Genomic DNA, 20261 nt, shown 5'->3' on the forward strand with positions numbered 1-20261 from the left:
TAGAATGACAAATTTCATAGGAATAGAATAATGGGTATCTTTATACATATATGCAGTCAAAAATAGCTTTTCTCATTTAAAGCGCTTTATAGACACTAAATAATCCTTATGACCTTCCACCGAAGTAAGCATTGTAATCCTTATTATAGAGATGAGACACAGAAAGGTTTATCTACTTGCTTATTGACACATAACTGTAGAGGTGGAACTCGGATTAATCATCTATATTTGGTTCTTATTCATTCCTAGGCAGCCTCATGTAAAGAGCCATTCTTATCAATAGATTTAAGGATTAAAAGATTCTGCATGTATGGTTATATCTTTTTATTATTTTAGCAAAAAATTAACACAAATATGAATATTTTACTTAAACATTGAAATATAATTTCAAGTAAAACACTTGAAATTATAGGAAAACCTCATGGTGTGATATAGAGTCTCAAGCAGCAATTGCATGATATACAATACTGGATTTACTTTTGTGTCTCTAAAACCTCATGGTTTGTCCAAATTTATACTCCAAAAAGATTATATACTTAAAGCTGATATTGTATAATAAACTTGACTTTTAAACTAGCAATATTCATCTTGTACTTTCTTGTTCAATTTATAAAAATCTAAATAAAAACTAAAGGTAAATGCATTATCCTATTAAATTAGTTCCATATTACTGTACCTTTAAGTAATTATTTTTGTACTACAGCATTGCCTGCTGTCAAAAAAAATTAGGTTACCTGGGGATGAATATTCTCTAATGGGAAGATCACCAGACTGCAGTCATGGGTGAGCCCCGTTTCTATTCTTAGAAGCTCTCAATAATGCCCAGTCTAATCTTCTGCAAGACTTTTTAACGGTCTCCACTTTTGTTTCTTAAGTTGTAAAAAGAGAATTCAATTCAATTCAACACATATTTGTGATTACTTACTAGCAAAGTAATATAAAGAAAATAAGGGGACACAAAAACTAAGAATAGAGTCCTCCTTGAGATACTAAGTATCCAATGTAAAGACATTAGAAAAACAACTATTTTGATAAAGTAAATAAAATTTATAGAATTCAAAGAGGAATGATTATTGTAGGTGAGCCCAGAGATAATTTCCCTAAATGCAAAGTGTTTAAGATGGCATTTAGATTTTGAGGTGATAGGACATTGATTGGTAGAAGTGGTAAGAAGAATCTAGGTGGAGTAAAGCTTGTGTTGGTAGTGTGATTGTATGTGGAGTAAAGAAAAATATTGTGGAACTAAATTGTGAGAGACTTTTAAGACAAGGGTAAGAAGTTTGAATTTTATTTTCCAGGCAATGGTACACATTGAATGTTTTTTTTTTTTTCCCCAGTATTTATTTATTTTGAAGGAGACAGAGAGAGAGAGAGAGAGAGAGAGCGAGCGAGCATGAGCAGGAGAGTGGCACAGAGAGAGGGAGACACAGAATCCAAAGCAGGCTCCAGGCTCTGAGCTGTCAGCACAGAGCCTGATGCGGGACTGGAACTCACCAGCCATGAGATCATGACCTGAGCCTATGTCGGATGCTTAACAGACTGAGCCACCCAGGCGCCCCTACACGCTGAATGTTTTAAAGGATAGATCTGCATAATCATCTGCACCTACAATTGCTGCTTAGAAAGAAACTCTGTGGCTGCTTCTAATGGTGGCTGTGTGTGTGAGGAGGTGGAAGATCTCAACTAGGACAATGGCAGCGAGGATGAAATACTACACAGATTTATATAAATGCATGTGTGTAAATGTGTATAACATATTAATAACAATAATATATATTCAACCTCTGAACCTTTCAACCCCTGAAATACATATATTTACACATATACATGTAATACACATATATGATATGTGTATATATTATACATATACCTGCACTTCAGAAATTGAATAGACAGGGATTGACAAATCACAGGATGAATGTGGAATAGAAAAGAGACAATGTTACTTTACAATTACGTAAAAGATTTCTAAGACCATTTTGTAAAACAACTCAAAACTCTTCAAAACAAAGGATTTCTTGTAATTGTAAAATATGACTAATAATTTCAACTCATTTATGCAACAATATGAGATGTTTTAGTTTTGAGCAAGTTTCTTTCTTTTCTGATCTAAGTGTTACTGACTCATTTAATTCAGTCTTTCTGCTAAAGATTCTTGAGTTTTCTCTTGACCAATATGTCATTCTGACATTTTAGAATGTTGAGTCATCATTTTTTATTGAGTGACTGACAATTTGATAAATTTCTGGACTATCGTATACACATGTACAAATATATCTGGCATTTCACAAATAAAAAATGATAAGACATTTTTAAAGAGTAAGTAAGGAATTTAATTTTATTTAAAGAAAAGTCATTGAAGCATAAAGAAATGAGGTATTTGAGCCCTGCAGTTATGTGAACAATTCAATCTTTAAGGCTGAAGCCACGGGCAAATGTCTGTTCTTAAAACCAATTTCTTTCCAAATAATGCCTGATTCTTTTGTATGTAGCATATATAACTATGTGTCTTAGTTGTGTTGCTGTTAGCAATCATTTTGTTTACGTATGACTTGGACTGCTTGGTCCTTAGGCTAAAACTTTGTCTTTTTTATATTCCACATGATATTTAGGACAGCCTTAGAATAAGAGAAACACAGGAATTTTAAGGAACTCAGGAGGTCATCTATTTCAACCTACCGGTTGGAAACACTTTTTGTGATGCTTTTGGTGTCTTACTCTTTTGTTTATTCTTGAAATTGGACAATGAGCTGACTCCTTTCCAAAGCGGTCCATCTCATTTTGTGCAGGTCTCTGGATTAGAAAGTTTATTATTAAACTGAGCTGGAAGTTGCTTCATTTCAACTTCTAAACATTGGCTCTTTGTTTTTTGAGAAACACAGGACTGTAGTTCTTCTTTAATATAACAGACCTTCAAATACTTGAGGACTCCTATCATGCCCTTTTAGAAAGTGAGAAGTATAGCAGTGCGTGGGTGGCTTGGTTGAGCATCTGACTCTTGATTACGGCTCAGGTCATGATTCTGGGGCTGTGGAATTGAGCCCTGTGTAGGGCTCTACACTGAGCGCGGTGCCTGCTTGGGATTCTATCTGTGTCTCTGTCTCTCTTTTCTGTCTCTCTCTGTCCCTCTCCCCAGTGCTCTCTCTCTTTCTAATATATATATATATATATATATATATATTTTTAAAATATATATCTCATATATATAATATATTACATATATAATATCTCTTTCTAATATATAATATTATATATTATATATAATAATATATATGTATATATACAGTGCTCTCTGTTTCTTATATATATATATATATATTTTAAATATATCTATTTAAAATAAATTTCTATCTCTATCTATCTATATATAAAGAAAAGTGAAAATGACATATGAATGGGGTAAATGGTCAGGTTATAATCCTTTGTTTATGTATTTGTTTTCTAGCTAGAAAGCCTCAGAAAAATAAGATGCAGTGTTTGATGGATAACTGTTTATTTTTCCCGCTGTATTAATGTGGGTTTGGTTTTCCCCATAAGACAATTTCCGTTGGTTTCTTAACACCAGCTGGCTCATTTCTTCATTGACCTTTTTTTTAAGCACTGAAATACGGACATGAAGGTGAACATAAGAGAACTAAACAGCTGCATTGAATTGAACTAATATTCTGTATTTTGCCTTTTAATTACTCTTTACTTAATATAAAAAAATTTGCTATAAAATTTATCTGCTCTTTTAAGCTTACTAAATTTCGGTATTGACATTAAGAAATTTGGAATATTTTACAGTTATCGTTGATTCTGTATAAACATAATGCGAAGAAAAATTTTCCAAATTTATCACTGTAGAAAACGATACAGAATTACCTCAAAAAGTTCAAGGTAGAATTGCCATATGATCTAGCACTTCCACTTTAAGGTGGATACCCAAAAGAAGCAAAAGCAGAGACTCAAAAGATGTGCATATGCCCATTTTCATAGCAGCATTACTTACAATAGCCAAAAGGTAGAGGCAACCCAAGTGTCCATTAATTTCTAAGTAAATGTGGTACATAAATAAAATTCAAGGACTGAACCTTGGAGATATGCCAAGAGAAATAAGCCACTCACAAAAGAACCTCTTATATGAGGTTCCTCTTATATGAAGTTTCTAGAGTAGTCATATTGTTAGGAGGAGAAAGTAGAATGGCAGTTACCAAGAGCTGAGGGGAGGGAGAAATGGGCAATTAATGTTTACAGAGTACAGAGTTTCAGTAGGGGAATATGAAGTTCTAGAATGAGGGTGCTTAATGTCACTTAAAATTGTTAAAATGGTAAATTTTAATTTCTGTATATATTACCTCAATTAAAAAGAGAGATGATTATTTATTCCAGTGGAAAATGAAATAATACAAAGAGCAGAGTAATGAAGGTAAAGGAAATTCTGATAAAAGTGTGTGTGTGTGTGTGTGCACTTCTGCATGTGTGTGTCACATCTAACAATTTGTATAAATGATATAATAGTTGATCTGAGTCATAGCCTAATATTATGATACATGGACCATTAGAAAATTGAAATAGTCAAGAGAACAAATCAATGATATTTAAAACTATGGATTAGACCAATGCAAAATTTTGATAGATTCATTTAATAGGTTTTGAAAAGTTATCTTGAGTATTCTGAGAAAGGCTTGTCTTTATCATGCAATAGGTTGCCTTGTCACTTTGTAATACTACAATCACTATGAACCATAACCCTTTTCCAACTCATAAAGATGATCTGTAGATTTATATCTAGACTTCTTTTGATATACTATGTTTTCTGTTATGCAGGTATTGCCTTTATCCTTGGATTGTATAAGCTAAGGCAAAATTAGGTCAATTCTATTAGGAATAATTTTAAAAGCGATATCTTTGAAACAGTTTTATTCAATGAGATACTCTAAGATGAATGTCAGAAAACCTCACTTTTTTCTATCAGTGATGTGCAGTTTGCTGTGGGGTTTTATAATTTTATGAAACTGACGACTTGATTGCTTTGGGGAAATTCACATGCAGATTTTACCTTGAAGAGTCAAAAAGCATTGCTAAATGATGGATCAAGTGTAATGGGATTAAGGATTTTTTCCATCCTTTTTATATTAATTACCCATCCATAAAGAGAGAAACTAATCACCCTGTCCCTGACTAATGCTCTGTAGGCTTTTGATATCTGTTTGATGAAACTATCACAAAAGATAAAGCTGGGAAAATTATTTTCTACCTTAGATACGCATGTAGCACTGGAGTTGACAGGATTTCAGTTCTGAGACCAAATGAATATGAAGTGATGAGATGCCACCTTGCAGAGAGAAGCAAACCTGAACAGCAATCTTTGATATTAAACATAAGCATGAATGTATGTTTTTGAAACCCAAATCCTACTGACCATTAATGAGGCTCTGCAGACATAAAGCTGTGACCACCTGAACTTTGGCCATGAGAGAACATGTACATACAGGATGGTATGGGATCCTTATCTTTCCATAGCAATAGTCTGTCTATCCTACTTAGGCCTAGCAAGTCCTAGGAAATAATAACTGTCTAAAATTTTAACATAACAAGAATACTTGTTCATCTATTGTGACTCACTTGTATATATACAATATTTTTTTTTCAGTTATTCCATGTGCAAAGTGATAGTCAAAAACTACTGGGGAGAAATACCCCATTAACTATTCCTGGTATAGGGGAGCTAGATTCTCCTGTATGTGTATGAGTGGGTGGCCATTTACTTTCAAACTGTTTTGTTTTAGTGTGATCTTGATTAGAGATTTAATATTAGAAATGCAAAAAGTTTGCCTGTACTCATGTTGAGAAATAAGTATGTAAGTGTATAATAGTATATAAGTATATAATCCCATATATAGGCAGCTACTATCTGCATAACAATTTTATGTAACACTAGGAGATATTATAAATAAATGTAGAGAGCAGTTATTTTCCTTCCATATATGCATTAAATGTAGCATTAAACGTTTTAAAAACATGAATGCAATCTAAGTGCCTCTGAATATATAGTATTGGGGCCATATTAGGATAGTACTTCTTTGTAATAAATTATGAGTAGTATAAAATATTTAGAGTGAGTTACTATCTATTTCAAATCTATGTACTGAAGAGATTAAAAGATGGTTTTTGGGTAGATTCCTTCCACATATGCCTAGAATTGACACCAGAACGGGGCACCTAGGTGGCTCAGTTGGTTAAGCATCTGACCCTTGATATCAGTTCAAGTCATGATCTTATGGTAGCGAGATTGAGCCCTGTTTCAGGCTCTGTGCTGAGCGTGGAGCCTGTTTGCTATTCTTTCTCTCCCTCTCTCTCTGCCCCTTCCCCACTTGTGTGCATATGCATGCTCGCTCTCTCTCTCTCTCTCTCTCTCTCTCAAAATAAATATATAAACTTAAAAAAAAAAAGAAAACAAAAGTGACACCAAATGGACAATATATGGTCAAATATATGAAATTAACACTGAATGATCAAATGTATATAATACCACCTAAAACCCAAAAGTAAATTTGATTTATATTTTGTATATATAATACCAAACCAGCTATCTTAGTGCTTATGTTTAGATTATCTTTGTCATGTAATAGGATGTTAAAATGACAAATTGTACAAATTCAGCTTCTTTCATTTGAGAGGATTACTTTAGTACTTTATTCACATTTATGGTCCTAAAAATATTTCCTAGCACCTACTCCATGCAAAAGCAGTATTATGGGAACTAGGGATATGAAATGTACAACATACAGGTTTAAAACACAGAAAAGTACATAAGAAATAATTTGTTGGTATTACATTACCATACTTGGTAAAATATTTTTTTTATCTTATATTCTATCTAGCTGGGCAGGCAGAAAAAAATGAGTACAATATAGAGTATGTTATATAGCATTAAGTTTATTATATACCTCACTGAGAAGACAACTTTTGATACCTAAAGGAAGCATAGAATTAGAAAAGTTTTTTCAAGCTGAATAAAGGAAAAAGAACCTACCCTACCTTCTCTCACTTGTCCACTTCTAAATAGTTAGATATAATTTTTCTCTGAATTTAAATGTTTAGTTTTCACTATTGCTGTTGATAATTCACAAAGTTCTACAGGATTTTTATGTACTATTAGAAAGCACTCCTCAAATGACACAGTTTGGGGAGAGACTGGACTGGACTAAAATCTATGAGGCAGAGAGAGAGGGAGAGAGAGAGACTGACCAATCAATTGAGATCATGACAAACATGATGTCTAAAAACTGAGAGACTCAAAAGACCAACATTGGACAATATCTGTATAAAAATTTTAGGAACTGGTAAATGTAAAATGTCCTGATTAAGAGTAAGGAACGAGAATACAGGGGCGCCCTTGCAATTATCTCCTTCTCTCTCTGCCCCTCCCTTGCTCATGCTCTCTTTTTCTTAAAATTAATAGTAAAATAATATAAATAAAATAAATATAAATAAATATAAAATAAATTAAATAAAAATAAACTTTTTTTTAAAGAATGAGAATACAATTTAGACTTCAAATGTATAGTGCTGTTTCTTCTGATGTTAATCACCTTTTTATGTATTATCCAATACTTCTTGAAATGTAACCCAGAAGATTTTAGCTGAGATAGTGACAAATCCTTAGGAACCATGTGATACTATTACTTCCAGGGTGTAAGTTATTAGTGCTTAAAAGAGTATGTGATAGAAAACTTTCATGGAACTACGTAGTGACAAAAAAGAGGCTTTATGATTCATTTCTGATAAATTTGTACATAAGATGCAAAATAACTGAAAAAAATAGACTAAAAACTTATTTGAAGTCTTAAATGAATGCAGCAACTCTAGTGGAAAAAAATGATTGATAATATAGGAATAAGCTGATGATAATTTTATGAAGGCAAAGTAGAATATGCATACAAATGAGCATGCCACAGCCACTTAAAAAGTCAAATAAATTGATATTTATAAGAATAAAATACAACTGAATTTAAAAAAAATTCTCCATAAAAACACATTTCATGGTTCTAAAATTCATTTGTTCAATTAATTAATAAAAACCTATCAGAAGGCAACTAAATGGGAGATGCTGCCTCCATGTTGGCAAATGAGTATAAAAAATATGGATAAGATCCATCCATCTTCTGGAGCTTATCTTTCATTGAGATGAAAAAAAATAATAAATAAGATAATATGTTCTACAAGTAGAAGAGTTAGAGTTAAAAGAGAGGGAGTTACTTTGGAGAGGGTAATATACCTGAAGAGTTAATGAAATTCTTTCAGAGTGGATAGCATAGAAATTGAAAATTAAATGTCAAGGTATCACACCTTTGAAAAACCTTGGGGAAGTTCTCTCAATGAATAAGGGAATATTTAGTGTAAATTTAGTGCAGACTGTTTGAAGTCCCTCGATGGGAAAATTTGCATTTCCTAATTATTCACTATTTTCTTAAACTTTTGTAGAGATATCAAGAAGTTTATCAACAGAAAAAAATTCCCATTGATTTCTTTAAGAATGCTTCCCTTTCTTATCCTATCCCATATATATATATATATATATATATATATATATATATATATATATATATACATATATATATATATAGCATTGCCCACAATTTCCCCATAGGAATTCTATAGGAGATATGGGGATAAGATGATATAAATCAAATGTCTAAGAGAAGAATTAAAAACATATATATGTACTTTTAATTTGAAAGTATATAAACACTTTATATGTTTTTAAAATATGTCATTTATTTTTTAAATGTCATACATATTAAATAATACATATCACATATGCAAATATATATTCTTATGTAGATAATATATCAATATTAATAGGAAATAAAATGGTAAAGGCTAAATTAATGGCAAATTTATAAGGAGAAATAAGATATATACATAGCTTCATGGGTGTCCCCCAAAATACTTATTGATTGTAGTGTTTATAGCATATAACCACAATTCTTTGAAACTACTTCCTTCAGGATGAGAAGCTTAATTCTCCTCCTCTTCAGTGAGGGCTGGATTTAGTGACTCACTTCCAACAGAATCTAGAAAGAGAAAAATGCCGGAGAAACCTGGCAGATACTACCTTAATCAAGACATCCAAATTAATCAGTAATGCTACCTTGTTATCTGTACCCAATAATATGATATGATAGGAAAGTAATTTCTCCTTTTAGTATTCTACCTTAAAATCCATAACCCCATCTAATCATGAGAAAACATTAGGCAATCCTATGTTGAGGGGCATTCTGCAAAATACCTAACCATTACTCCTCAAAAGTGTCAATGGCAAGGAATCACAGATTTTAAGAGACTAAAGAGAGATGATAAATAAATGCAACATGATTTCTTGGCTTGGACCCAAGAACATAAAATATTAATTCTTAATATACTATAAGTCTATAAGATCTAACATTAGGGGAAACTGGGATAAGGATATATGGAACCCTCTATACTGTCACTGCATCTCTTTTGCAAAACAAAAATTATGTCAAAATAAATTTAAAATGATGGATTAAAAATACCAATAGTTTTTAGTTAAATGCTTTAGAAATCCTAATTCTTTCATTATTTTCTTGTAAAGCTCTCATTTTTAATCTGCAATGGAAATTTATCTTTCCCTGATAAGTTTTATAAGTATTTTATTGCTGTTTAAAAGTCAAGTTGCTTTATTTTAATTGTAGTGAATCATGTTTAGAATGTATCATTAATTCCCATGCCCCCCCAAATCAAGTGAATACAATTAAATTATGTAAAATGTTATATGAAAATGGCTCTAAAAAGTATGCTATGTATGATTGCAATTTACACAAGATGCACTCTGAATCCTCCTTTCCAGATGATGTAAACAAAAATGATACTCTCAAATTAATACTTAGCTTTTCAGAGATTGCATCAGTGATGCTGGGGAAGGATTAAGGCATTAGAGGCTAAAATCTGTCAAGTGTGGTTATACATCCAAAATTCACTTACTGAACCATGAACACACTTTTATTATTTTCCATGAAAAATTCACTTCTATAAATGAATGCTGCATGTGATTATTAATACCAACAAAGATAAAAATAGAGCATGTTTGTGTAATACATTCTGTTGTTCTTGTTTGTAGTTGTGGTCCTGAAATATTATCTTATGAGAAAGCATGATAGGGTAATATCTTCTCCAAATTTATTTAAAGATTTCACAAAGAAAAAAAATTAACAGGCAATATGTTCCATTTCAATGTATTATGTAGCTGATTTCTGGGAGAAGCCAGATGCACAGTAATTTCCATTCCTGAGACACTTTCTAACTTGCTGATGATTAGCCCAATCCCACAAGTGCCTTCAAAAAGCTCTTTCTGCTGAGACAGCTATTTGAATTAATGGCTATTTTGTGTATGTTTAGATTTGAAGATAAGAAAACAATCTCTTCATAAATTTTACTATTTCATAAAAAGTTGAAATATATTGTGCTTTATGAAAAGAGTAATATTTACTTATTTGATTTTAATACTACCTTATGCTCTATAGATTGTGAAATCTATAATGTAAGGCCCAATTTTCAGAACACAGTTTTAAAATAAGGAATGGGGTATTTTTCTTATTATTGTGACAGTGATGATATAGTAAGAGGATATTACGACTCAATGCAGTCAATTTAATAAACATTTACTTAGTGAGACCTGAATTTTAGAAGACGCGAAGTCTTGGAAATGGTTTAAGATGTATGTGTGAGAGGCAAACATCAGTAGGGACATTGATAAAGATAAGAAATAAGATATTTAGATTTGGGGGAGACTCTAAATGACCTTTGGTACAAGAGTTTCAACGGATTTGTGAACATGTTTCCTAATGGTTAAGAAGCCAGTTAGTTTGGAAAGAAATGCAGGTGTAGGTAAGTCTTTTGGTCAGTGGGATAATTCAAAAAGAATAGTTGTCCTAATGCCATCATTCCTTGAACTACAGATAGCCTTTCAGGGCTGAGAAATGAGTCAATACTTTATTTGATTGTTTTTTCCCTTTTTATAATGAAAATATACCACTGTGTTTTCTTTCATTTTGCTTATTTCCAGTTCCTCAAACATTGTTAAATTTCTACTGTGTACAAATTGTAGTCTTAGGCACTATGGTGGTACATATAGTTCCTCTTGTTAGAAAAATACTAATTTTAAAAGGTATTTGAGACATAACATCAAAAGTGTAGTGTAAAGAAGACCATGCTCAAAAAAAACCAGAACATAAAATAATTTCTTACAAGCACCCAGGAGAGGAAAACATCTAGAGAACTCAGTTAAAATCAGATTGGTAAGAGATTTTAATACCATTGCCGTAAAAAAAAATGAAGTATATTGTGTGGGCAATAAGTGTATCATTGGTGGTTGTAATAAACCCTTATTTTTAAGTTTATGAAGAGTATCAAAGATTAGGTAAGTAAAGATAAACATCCTAGACTGCAGTTCTTCACTACTAGGTGGATAAGTTCTACTCAGAACTTTGATGGTTTAAACCAAGGGAAAACAAGTGCTCTGGTGGTGTCTTCAGTAGTAGCCTCTGACAGACTCAGCACGTTGACTTTGAAACGACCTTACTGAATGCTGAAGCTGTAAGTCTCCTATAAGAGAAACATAGCCCTGGCTCCAAAACAGATGACAGATAGGGTACTATTTTTGACATCCCCAAGAGAATGTAGTGGGAGTAGACTTCTGAACTCCAAGGTGGGAGAAAAGAACCCACAAGGGTTCTCTAGAGAAGATGCTCTATCTTTTTTTTTTTTTTTTGGCTGGGATAAATCTGGAGACAGTTCCCAGCAGTACTGTGACTAATGTTCTTGGAAGGAATCATCTATATATTGATCCAAATAAAGAATATTTATTTTAAGATTGACATCCAACTACTCTTGGTGCTCCTCAGGAGAAAAAGGGAAAATATGATGGTCCTTATTGGAAATAGAAGCATATGTTATCCAAAACACTTAACAGTCTTTTGTATTATCTAAACCTTGACATAAATCAGGAGTAATTAAAATATAAACAAAATAAAGCGTTTTTTCTTATAATATGCAGCATAACAGTTAACATATATAACATTTGGAAAGATAAATTCACATTATCAATGAGTATATAAGCTTATTTATAATAGTAATATATGCCATATTTAGACATGCCATGTCTACTCTGTACATCCCTCCCCTAGTTATAATGCTGATGTTTTCTTGACCAAATGAAAATGGAACACATTACTCTTGTTTCTGTATGATAAAACATGAATTTCCTCCACAATGGAGCCTCTGAGGATTTGGTAAGAGCAGTTGAAGAGCTGTGAACTGCACTTAAGCATCTTTAAAATAAAAGTCTTTAATAAATGGAAGCCATTTGCTTCCAGCTGCTCTTAAGGACAGCAGCCCTCAAGGGGAGAAAACACAAAAATGAATGGATGCTTAATAAATATTTGTTGAATTGAATTGAGTAAGTAATTGATTATTCTTCAGCCACAGAAGTCATTCTGGAGCTTTTAGAAGGAAGGTGGTATGGCAATTTAGCTTGATCTATGTGGCATTTATTAGAGTGCCTGATAGGTAGAAGGTCCTACTATGGTAAGACAGTATGCATCAGAAGGGATTTGATACGACACAGGCATTAGAATATGGTTGCAGGGACATAGTTGCTGGCAATAAAGAAGATTTTAAAAAGTATTTTAAACTAGAATAGAAGGAGGTGGCAGTTGCTGACATCTGATAAATCCTTAGATTTGTTATGAATATTATTTTTTTCTCTTTCCCTTTGAGACTGGGAAATGAGACAAATCCACTGAAATTATCATCTTGGAACATCTAGGAAAGAGCTTAAAATTGCCTTCCAGAGCAATCGTGGAATGGTGCGACTGGTCACAAACTAGATTTTGAAAAGAAAATTTACAATACCACACAATCTAAAGTTCAAAGACTAACAAGCAGATAACATTATGACATTAGCAACCCCCACCATTTTTTGTGAAAGAGGATTTTTTATTACTTCTACGTACAGAAAAATCAACAGTGTACACCTAGTCCGGTTTGGTGACCAATTCTTTAGCCTTTGCCTTTTCCAACTTGGCAATGTGAGGCACCAACTTTGGACCCAGAATGTTGCCTCCTAGGTGAAAGCAGATCTCATCATATCTGTCAGTGTCATTGGTCTTGATGGTTCCCACCAGCCTAGCCAGAGCTCCTTTGTCTTCTGAGTTAACCTGTGTGAAGGCAACAGTGGTGCAGCCTTCCAGTGGACCAGATGCCCCTGGCCTGTCCTTCTAGATGATAAAACAGTAGGGAACCCTCATTTTACTACACAAGGCAGGCAGGAAGACAACCAGCTCAATGGGATCTACATCATGTGCAATCACTTCCAGCTGAGCCTTCTTATTTTCCACCAAGGTGGTGACAGTATTAACCTCAGCTTGAAGGACAGGCAGTCTCTTAGTGGGGACATCCCCTTTGACAAGAGTTTTCTTCTCAGCCCAAGCCAACAGTCTCTGCTTGTTCTCTTGCTTTGTCTCTGGTCTGTATTTGTGAGCCAGCTTAAGCATCTGAGTGGCTATTTTGTGGTCCAGGCCTGGGTGAACTGGTTAATCATGGGAGGCACTTTTAGACCTTTATAGAGAATATCCCTTTGCTTCTGAAGCCGGATGTAGTGGGGCCATTTGGCAAAGCAGGTGAGGCCCCTTTTGGGCTGGATGTCCTGTCCAGTGCCAAAATTCTTGAGCCTTTTCTCAAACAGATGACTGACCACCTTCTTCATGACAGCAAGGGCTGGGACCACCTTTTTCTCCTTAGGTTTCTTTCCTTGAAGCATCTCGGATGGCTGGAGGAGAGAGTGCAAACTGCTTTTAAACAATCTTCAATTAAAAACAAATTTCATAATAAGAAAAATCTGTAGAAACATTTTTACCTTCAGGCATGCTCTTTCATTATACTCATCATAATTTATTTCTTTACATAGTTGAATGGCTGCCCACAGAAACATTTAGGGCAATGCTTTTCAACCACAGCACAATTAAGATTTGGGGCTGGATATTCCTTGTATTGAGGACACTCTCATTCACCTTAGGATGTTAGCAGTATCCATGGTCTGTACACACTGGATGCCAGTATTAGACCCTCCCAGTCCTGACAATCAAAGATGTCTTCAGATACTACCAAATGGCCCCTAAGGGACGCTGACTAGGCTAACTGATAAATTACATGTATGTACTTGTATTTAGTTGTGTGTTTATAGTACAGAGCTAAAACGACAGATAATTTCTATGAATATATTTAAGGAAGGTGAGTTTTTTTGCTTTAATATACTTTGAAAAATTGTGATTGTGTTAGTGTTTGTAGAATGGTTACTATATGAGGTGTCTCCTTATGTTCTTGTAAAATAATGCAAGTTCCTTTTATAGTGAACACCAATTAAATGGAAGGCACTGAACTAGAGTCTTTATACACATTATTTATTTTTTTTAAAAAATATGATGGAATGTACATCTCACAGTTAAGGAAACTGATGTTCAGGGTCCTAACCCAGAACCCAAAGTCAGCTCTTCTTATTAAAACATACAGCCTTTCTTTGTGATGAAATTGCAGGGTTTAGGAAGTGGGAAGAAAAATTCTATCATATCTATGTTTTGTAGGCCACCAAGATAATATTTAACCTGCTATTGTTTTAAAGATTGCCCAATAGTTAGAGACTTTCTATTCACTGAAATTTTAAAACAATGTAACATCAATTATTTTTCCAAAAATACTTTTTATGTTTTTTTTGAGAGTTCTCCCAATAATAAAACTCAGATACAAAATAGAAATGTCCCATCATAAGTTTTAGGAACCTCTTTACTAAAACTATATTAAATGTGTTATTTGAAGGAAAATATTGAATTATTTTATTCATTTGTAATTTTGTTTCTTTGTCATTTAGTAAATGCTTAACTTGCTGATTTATGAACCTGCTCTTGCCTGAAAGAGCCAAGGTAAATTGCAATTGGCAGTTCTGTAAAGGAGTCTAAATTATTTTCTTTCATGAGTAATATGAAAAATTGAAGTGTAATTGATGTTCATTAAAAACTAATGTGGATTTTTGAAGTACAGAAATAGAAACTCTTGTCTAAAAAATATAGTAGTTGAAAAAAGTAATTTTAGTGGATCTTTAAAAAGCATAAACATATTCCTTCATCAAATCTCTGCAGACCTTTAAGCTTTGTTAGAGTATTTTATAGCTATATAAAGTAATTGTCATATTTCATTGAAATAACATACACTTTTACAAAATATTTTAACATATCTGAATTGTGAAGCATCTTAAAATCCTAGTGTATCAGAGTTTAATCGGTGGTATTTTTCTCTTACAAGTACATAAAACAGTGATGTGAGTTACAATTGATGTTTAGATTCAATAACTTATAAAATTTAATGAGATATATCAAAACATGTCAATGCTTACAATTTTGATCCTAGAAATATTAATTCATATGTTAAATAATTTAGTTAATGGCATTAAGTGCTAATTATAATTTCTATTGGATATGATTTAATTTCTATAGCAGAAGCCTATGAAAGACACATATCTGTAAAATATTTTCAGCATAACTTTTCTTTGCTGTCATATTTTAACAAATTATTTGTTGTTTTTGTCTAAACGCTATATGCATGAACAAACCATTTTGATAGCTGATAAACCTTTTCAGAAATACATATTTAAGTCACCACATAATTACTATATATCAACGAGATAAGTTTATCAGTTCCAGTTGTGGATTTTGACTCATTATAAGTACACAAAATATATTTTTTAAAATATGAGAATGATAATTTTATGAAGATATGATTACGTATTTGCTCAGGATATTTTCTGCTGATTGTTTTCTGTAGTATAGGTACAGGGATTTATTATACTGTTATATAGTTCATATAGTTAGACATTTTATTTTCAGAATATCTGAAATTCAATATGTGTATTTCTTTTTTTCATATTTGTTTGCTCATAAAAATATCCTGTACATGTCAATCAGTGTAACCTAGTTTGAGCAGAAATATTATTGTAGGATTACATTTGGTTATCTGTCTTTTTCTAAGCATGAAAAGCCCTTGATATAATATCTTTTAAGCAAGCATTTTAAAAATGAAGAGCAAATAGACAAGGGTTTTGAAGTTTGAATCTTTTGACGCAGAAAGTTAGCTATTAATATTACATATATTCAAACTAATCACAATTTATGGAATTAACTGTAAGTGAAACCATGTAGAATGGCATTTCATGCTTTTGGTTTTTTGTGACTTGAAAGGGAGTTGTTTTCCTCTGACAGATTACAGAGGATTTGGTATCAACTTTCCATTTCTCAAATTTAGGTTGCAGGTTTTTTTTTCTTTTCTTTTCTTTTTCTAAGTGACAAGTGGAAGGAGTCCGAACCTTGAATAAGTAATTTTGCATACCCAATCATCAAAAGTTAAAGTGAATCAGGGGTTTGAAATAATTATTTAGGTAATTTAAGTTCCAATCAGTAGCTCATTTTGATAGAAAAATCTATTATGCTTATCAGGAGGACACATTAAATAATTGATATGCACTTATGTTCTGAAGTAAACAGTGTACAAAACTTGTTAGATACTACTTTGCCTGTCCTCCAGAAGCTTACTATTTTAACAGAAAATGCATGGATGTGCATAGGCACACATAACTCTGAATAAATAAAGTAAAAGATGGTCCTTTTAAAATGATAAACATTTATTTTCTCATAATTTCTGTGAGTCAGGCATCTAGGCAAGATTTAGCTGGGACCTCTGGTTGAAAGGCTCTCCCAAAGCTGTACAATCAAGGTGTAGGTTAGGGTAGCAGTCATCTCAAGGTTCAAATGAGGTCCATGTCCAAGCTCACTCTGTCACTTGACTGTTGACACATACCAGGTCCTCCATGACTATTGTCCAGAGATTCAATTCTCTATTGGGCAGTTCACACATAACAGCTGGTTTCCCTCAGCAAAAGCAAAAGAGAGCCAGAGAGAGTGAGCAAGACAAAAGGCAGAATATTTTGTAACCTAATCCTGGAAGTGACACCCTATTATTTTATACATTGTATTCTTTAGAAATCAGTCTCTAGATCCCGACCTCCCTCAAAAACAGAGGAATATTCAAAGACAAGGAACACTAAGGGTCATTTTAGAGGCTGTCTGCCACAGAGTTCTCAGTAGGATGTGTGTTCTCTTCTAAAGCTGAAGTTTTTATTTTCTTTATGTGATTATGTATTTTTTCCCTTAAAAAATGTCTCTTGTTTTCTTTCGCCACATCTTTTTTTCTAACTTCTGTGAAGTTCTGTAACTACTCTTTTCAATCATCTTAAACCAGAAACCTAATAGGCACATGCATCTGTTGAAATTGACACTCTTTGCCTTACGCAATGTGTTGTATTTGAATGCCTTGGCTGTATTGGGTTTGGACTTAAAATGAATTAAGGAAATTACAAGTGAAATTTGCCCGTGAAATTATATTATTCCCTAAACTCACACAAAATCAATGCCTGCAGAAATTTAAAAGGTGATAATTTTGAGTAGGGCATTTTTAAAGAAGGCAGAGAAAAGAAGTGGTAGGAGAGTATTGAGCAAATTAATGTACATCAAATCTGAATCATTGAATGTAACAAGGGAATGTGTCCTCTTATGTGCTGCCATCTTCAACTTGTAGAATGCAGTGATTATTATTTCTTACTAACTTCCATAAGTTTTAATTTCCCCTGATGAACTAGGATTTATTGTTCTCATAAAGTTTTCTTAATAAATGCAATGAGATTGGTAACTGCGCCAATTAATTAGTCAAGTACATATAAAATCCCTAGTGTTTATTTAATTTGATCTTTAAAAAAGAGTCAAAATACAGATATGTAAAAAGATAAAATGTGTAGTGACTATTTTTTTTATTTCAACTTTTACTTTTAGAAAACAGAATTGTATAGGTTATTGTGCTTTGTTATCAGTATAGGTAAATGATATTTTATGGGCAAACACATATATAAACAAATAGAAGTCCTTAGAACAGATACTGGCCAGGAAGCTAACAATTATCATTATAAAATTAATAGCTATGTAAAGTTACATCCTTTTAGGGTTACCTATTACTTTCTTTTTATATAACCTAATGCAAAATCTTGCTCTGTATCACATTTTCTTTTATTCGTATACGTTTAGATAGCTCATACCTTTTTTTTTGAGTCATTCATCAACAGTGATATATTTGTGATATATACAATCTAAGTAGGTTGTAGTTTAATTACATCATAGCATCTGATAACAAAGCAATGGCTCTAGGGGTGCCTCAGAGGCTCAGTAGGTTAAGTAGTCGACTCTCCATTTCTGCTCAGGTCATGATCTCAAGCTTCCTGAGACTGAGCCCCATGTTGAGCTCTGCACTGACAGCATAGTGAGTGCTTGGGATTCTCCCTCTCCCTCTCTCTGCCCCTTTTCTGCTTGTGTTCTCTCTCTTTCTGTCTCTCAAAATAAATAAATAAACATTCAAAAAATCAATGGCTCTGAATAAAGGCACAATAAGGGCAGAGACTTTGTCAGTTTTACACTCCACTATATATCCAAATAGCTGTTGAATGAATGGGTGAATGAATAAATGAATGTATAAATATGTTACATGACTTATTGAGGTATAAGGCATACTAAATTCAGAAAACCTAAATGATTAACTTTTCCCAAATCCTCGTCATCAGAGATACTGTTTTCTTAATTTCTGGAGCAGTTTATTTTAACTAACAGAAAACTTGTGATCTCTGGAAGGCCTCTATATGCAGATTCATGCTATGGAAGAGCTGCTTCTGTACAGAGAATAAGACAAAGAAACTATATTTCACTAACTACACAAAACACATCTAACTTTGTTGTCACAATGTCTCATAAACTCAATTGTTCATATAAAATGTAATTTTACTTGTAAAATGATATATTTATTGACAACTTATAATAAATCATTCATACTAAGAGAAAAATACATCACATTGTCGAGCATAAGAGCAGAAATTAGAGGCCCATCAAATCAACTTCAGGGTATACTAGATGGCACAATTATGATGCACAAAATTGAATCTTCAAGATCTGAAGTAGTACTTTGCTGGGAAATTCTAATGCTTCTTGCTCAATTTTTAAACAAAAGAATTGAATTTTAGAATTCAATTATTTGGTAAAAACACTCATCTTCCCGTTATTCTCAGTAGTGTATTTCTATGTGTCCTGTTGACATTGAAATCATTTGGGAAATACCAACTTGTTGTTGTTGTTGTTGTTGTTGTTGTTGTTCTCCTTAGGCATTCACAAGCACTTATCTTCCTTAGTCATCCCTAAGAGAAGACACTGAGTATGTGGCTTGTGCTAAATGCCTTGTTACATGCCATGTGGGCTGCCAAGAAGTGCAGGAGTAGGAAGGAACCCAAAGAGATTTCAAGTGGGAATTCAGATAGAGAGTTTCAGAATAAGTGTGTACCTGTTTCAGAAAGTGAACAAGTAGAGACTGGTGTAAAATGGGAAAAGGTGGAAATATTTGTGAAGGAAATGGGAAGCTATGGTTTTTACCATGCACTTCTTATGCTGATATCACTGACGTGGAGCAAGAGAAGAGGAGGAGAGAAAAGTGGGGCCAGCATGGAACCATAGATTTAACTTATTATAGGTTCATGTTGTAGAACAGACAGTTAAGACAGGTCTTTTTTTAAGGACTGTAAAAAGACCAAATTTGACTTAGATGTGTAAGACAACAGAGAACAATTACAAGTTATTTTAAGATGAAAGCAGCATTTAAAGAACACAGTCTGGCAGGATAATGAATGATGGATTGTTAGGCAGTAAATTAAGAGATAGAGAAACTATATGGAGAAAGGGAGACACTGCAGCCTTTCATGGTCAAAGTAAGGAGGGTTTGAGGTTCCGGAAATAATGACAGTGTAAATAAGGAGGTATGGCTATACTTCTAAGAAACTTGATATGGCAAACAGATATTAAAATACAAGAGATGAGATATATTCTGTAGGATTCAAGGGATTTTGTAAATTAGTTGTAGGACTCCAATTTTTTGAACTGAATAGTTAGAAGAAGGATGATATCAAGGGTATGATAGCTCCTTTTCCTCATTTCAATGTCTACTTTAATGCTGAGGTGATAGATTTTGAGCAGTGACCATATTCATAATAATTGGCAAAGTTTAGCATGGATAACTCACTGTTTTTAACCAAGAATTTTACTTTTCTCCAAAATCTGCTTCTCTTT

At 33.0% G+C, this 20261-nt stretch overlaps 1 protein-coding gene and 1 pseudogene across 3 annotated transcripts in view; one reads left to right on the forward strand and one right to left on the reverse strand.

Moving 5' to 3' along the window:
* Positions 1-20261, forward strand: part of CADM2 (cell adhesion molecule 2) — a 1075089-nt gene that overhangs the window by 208755 nt on the left and 846073 nt on the right. The window lies entirely within an intron of this gene.
* On the reverse strand, positions 13041-13825 carry LOC132684119 (large ribosomal subunit protein eL8 pseudogene; annotated as a pseudogene).

Source organism: Panthera onca, chromosome C2 (assembly GCF_046562875.1).
Source record: "Panthera onca isolate mPanOnc1 chromosome C2, mPanOnc1 haplotype 2, whole genome shotgun sequence".
Lineage (NCBI taxonomy): Eukaryota > Metazoa > Chordata > Mammalia > Carnivora > Felidae > Panthera > Panthera onca.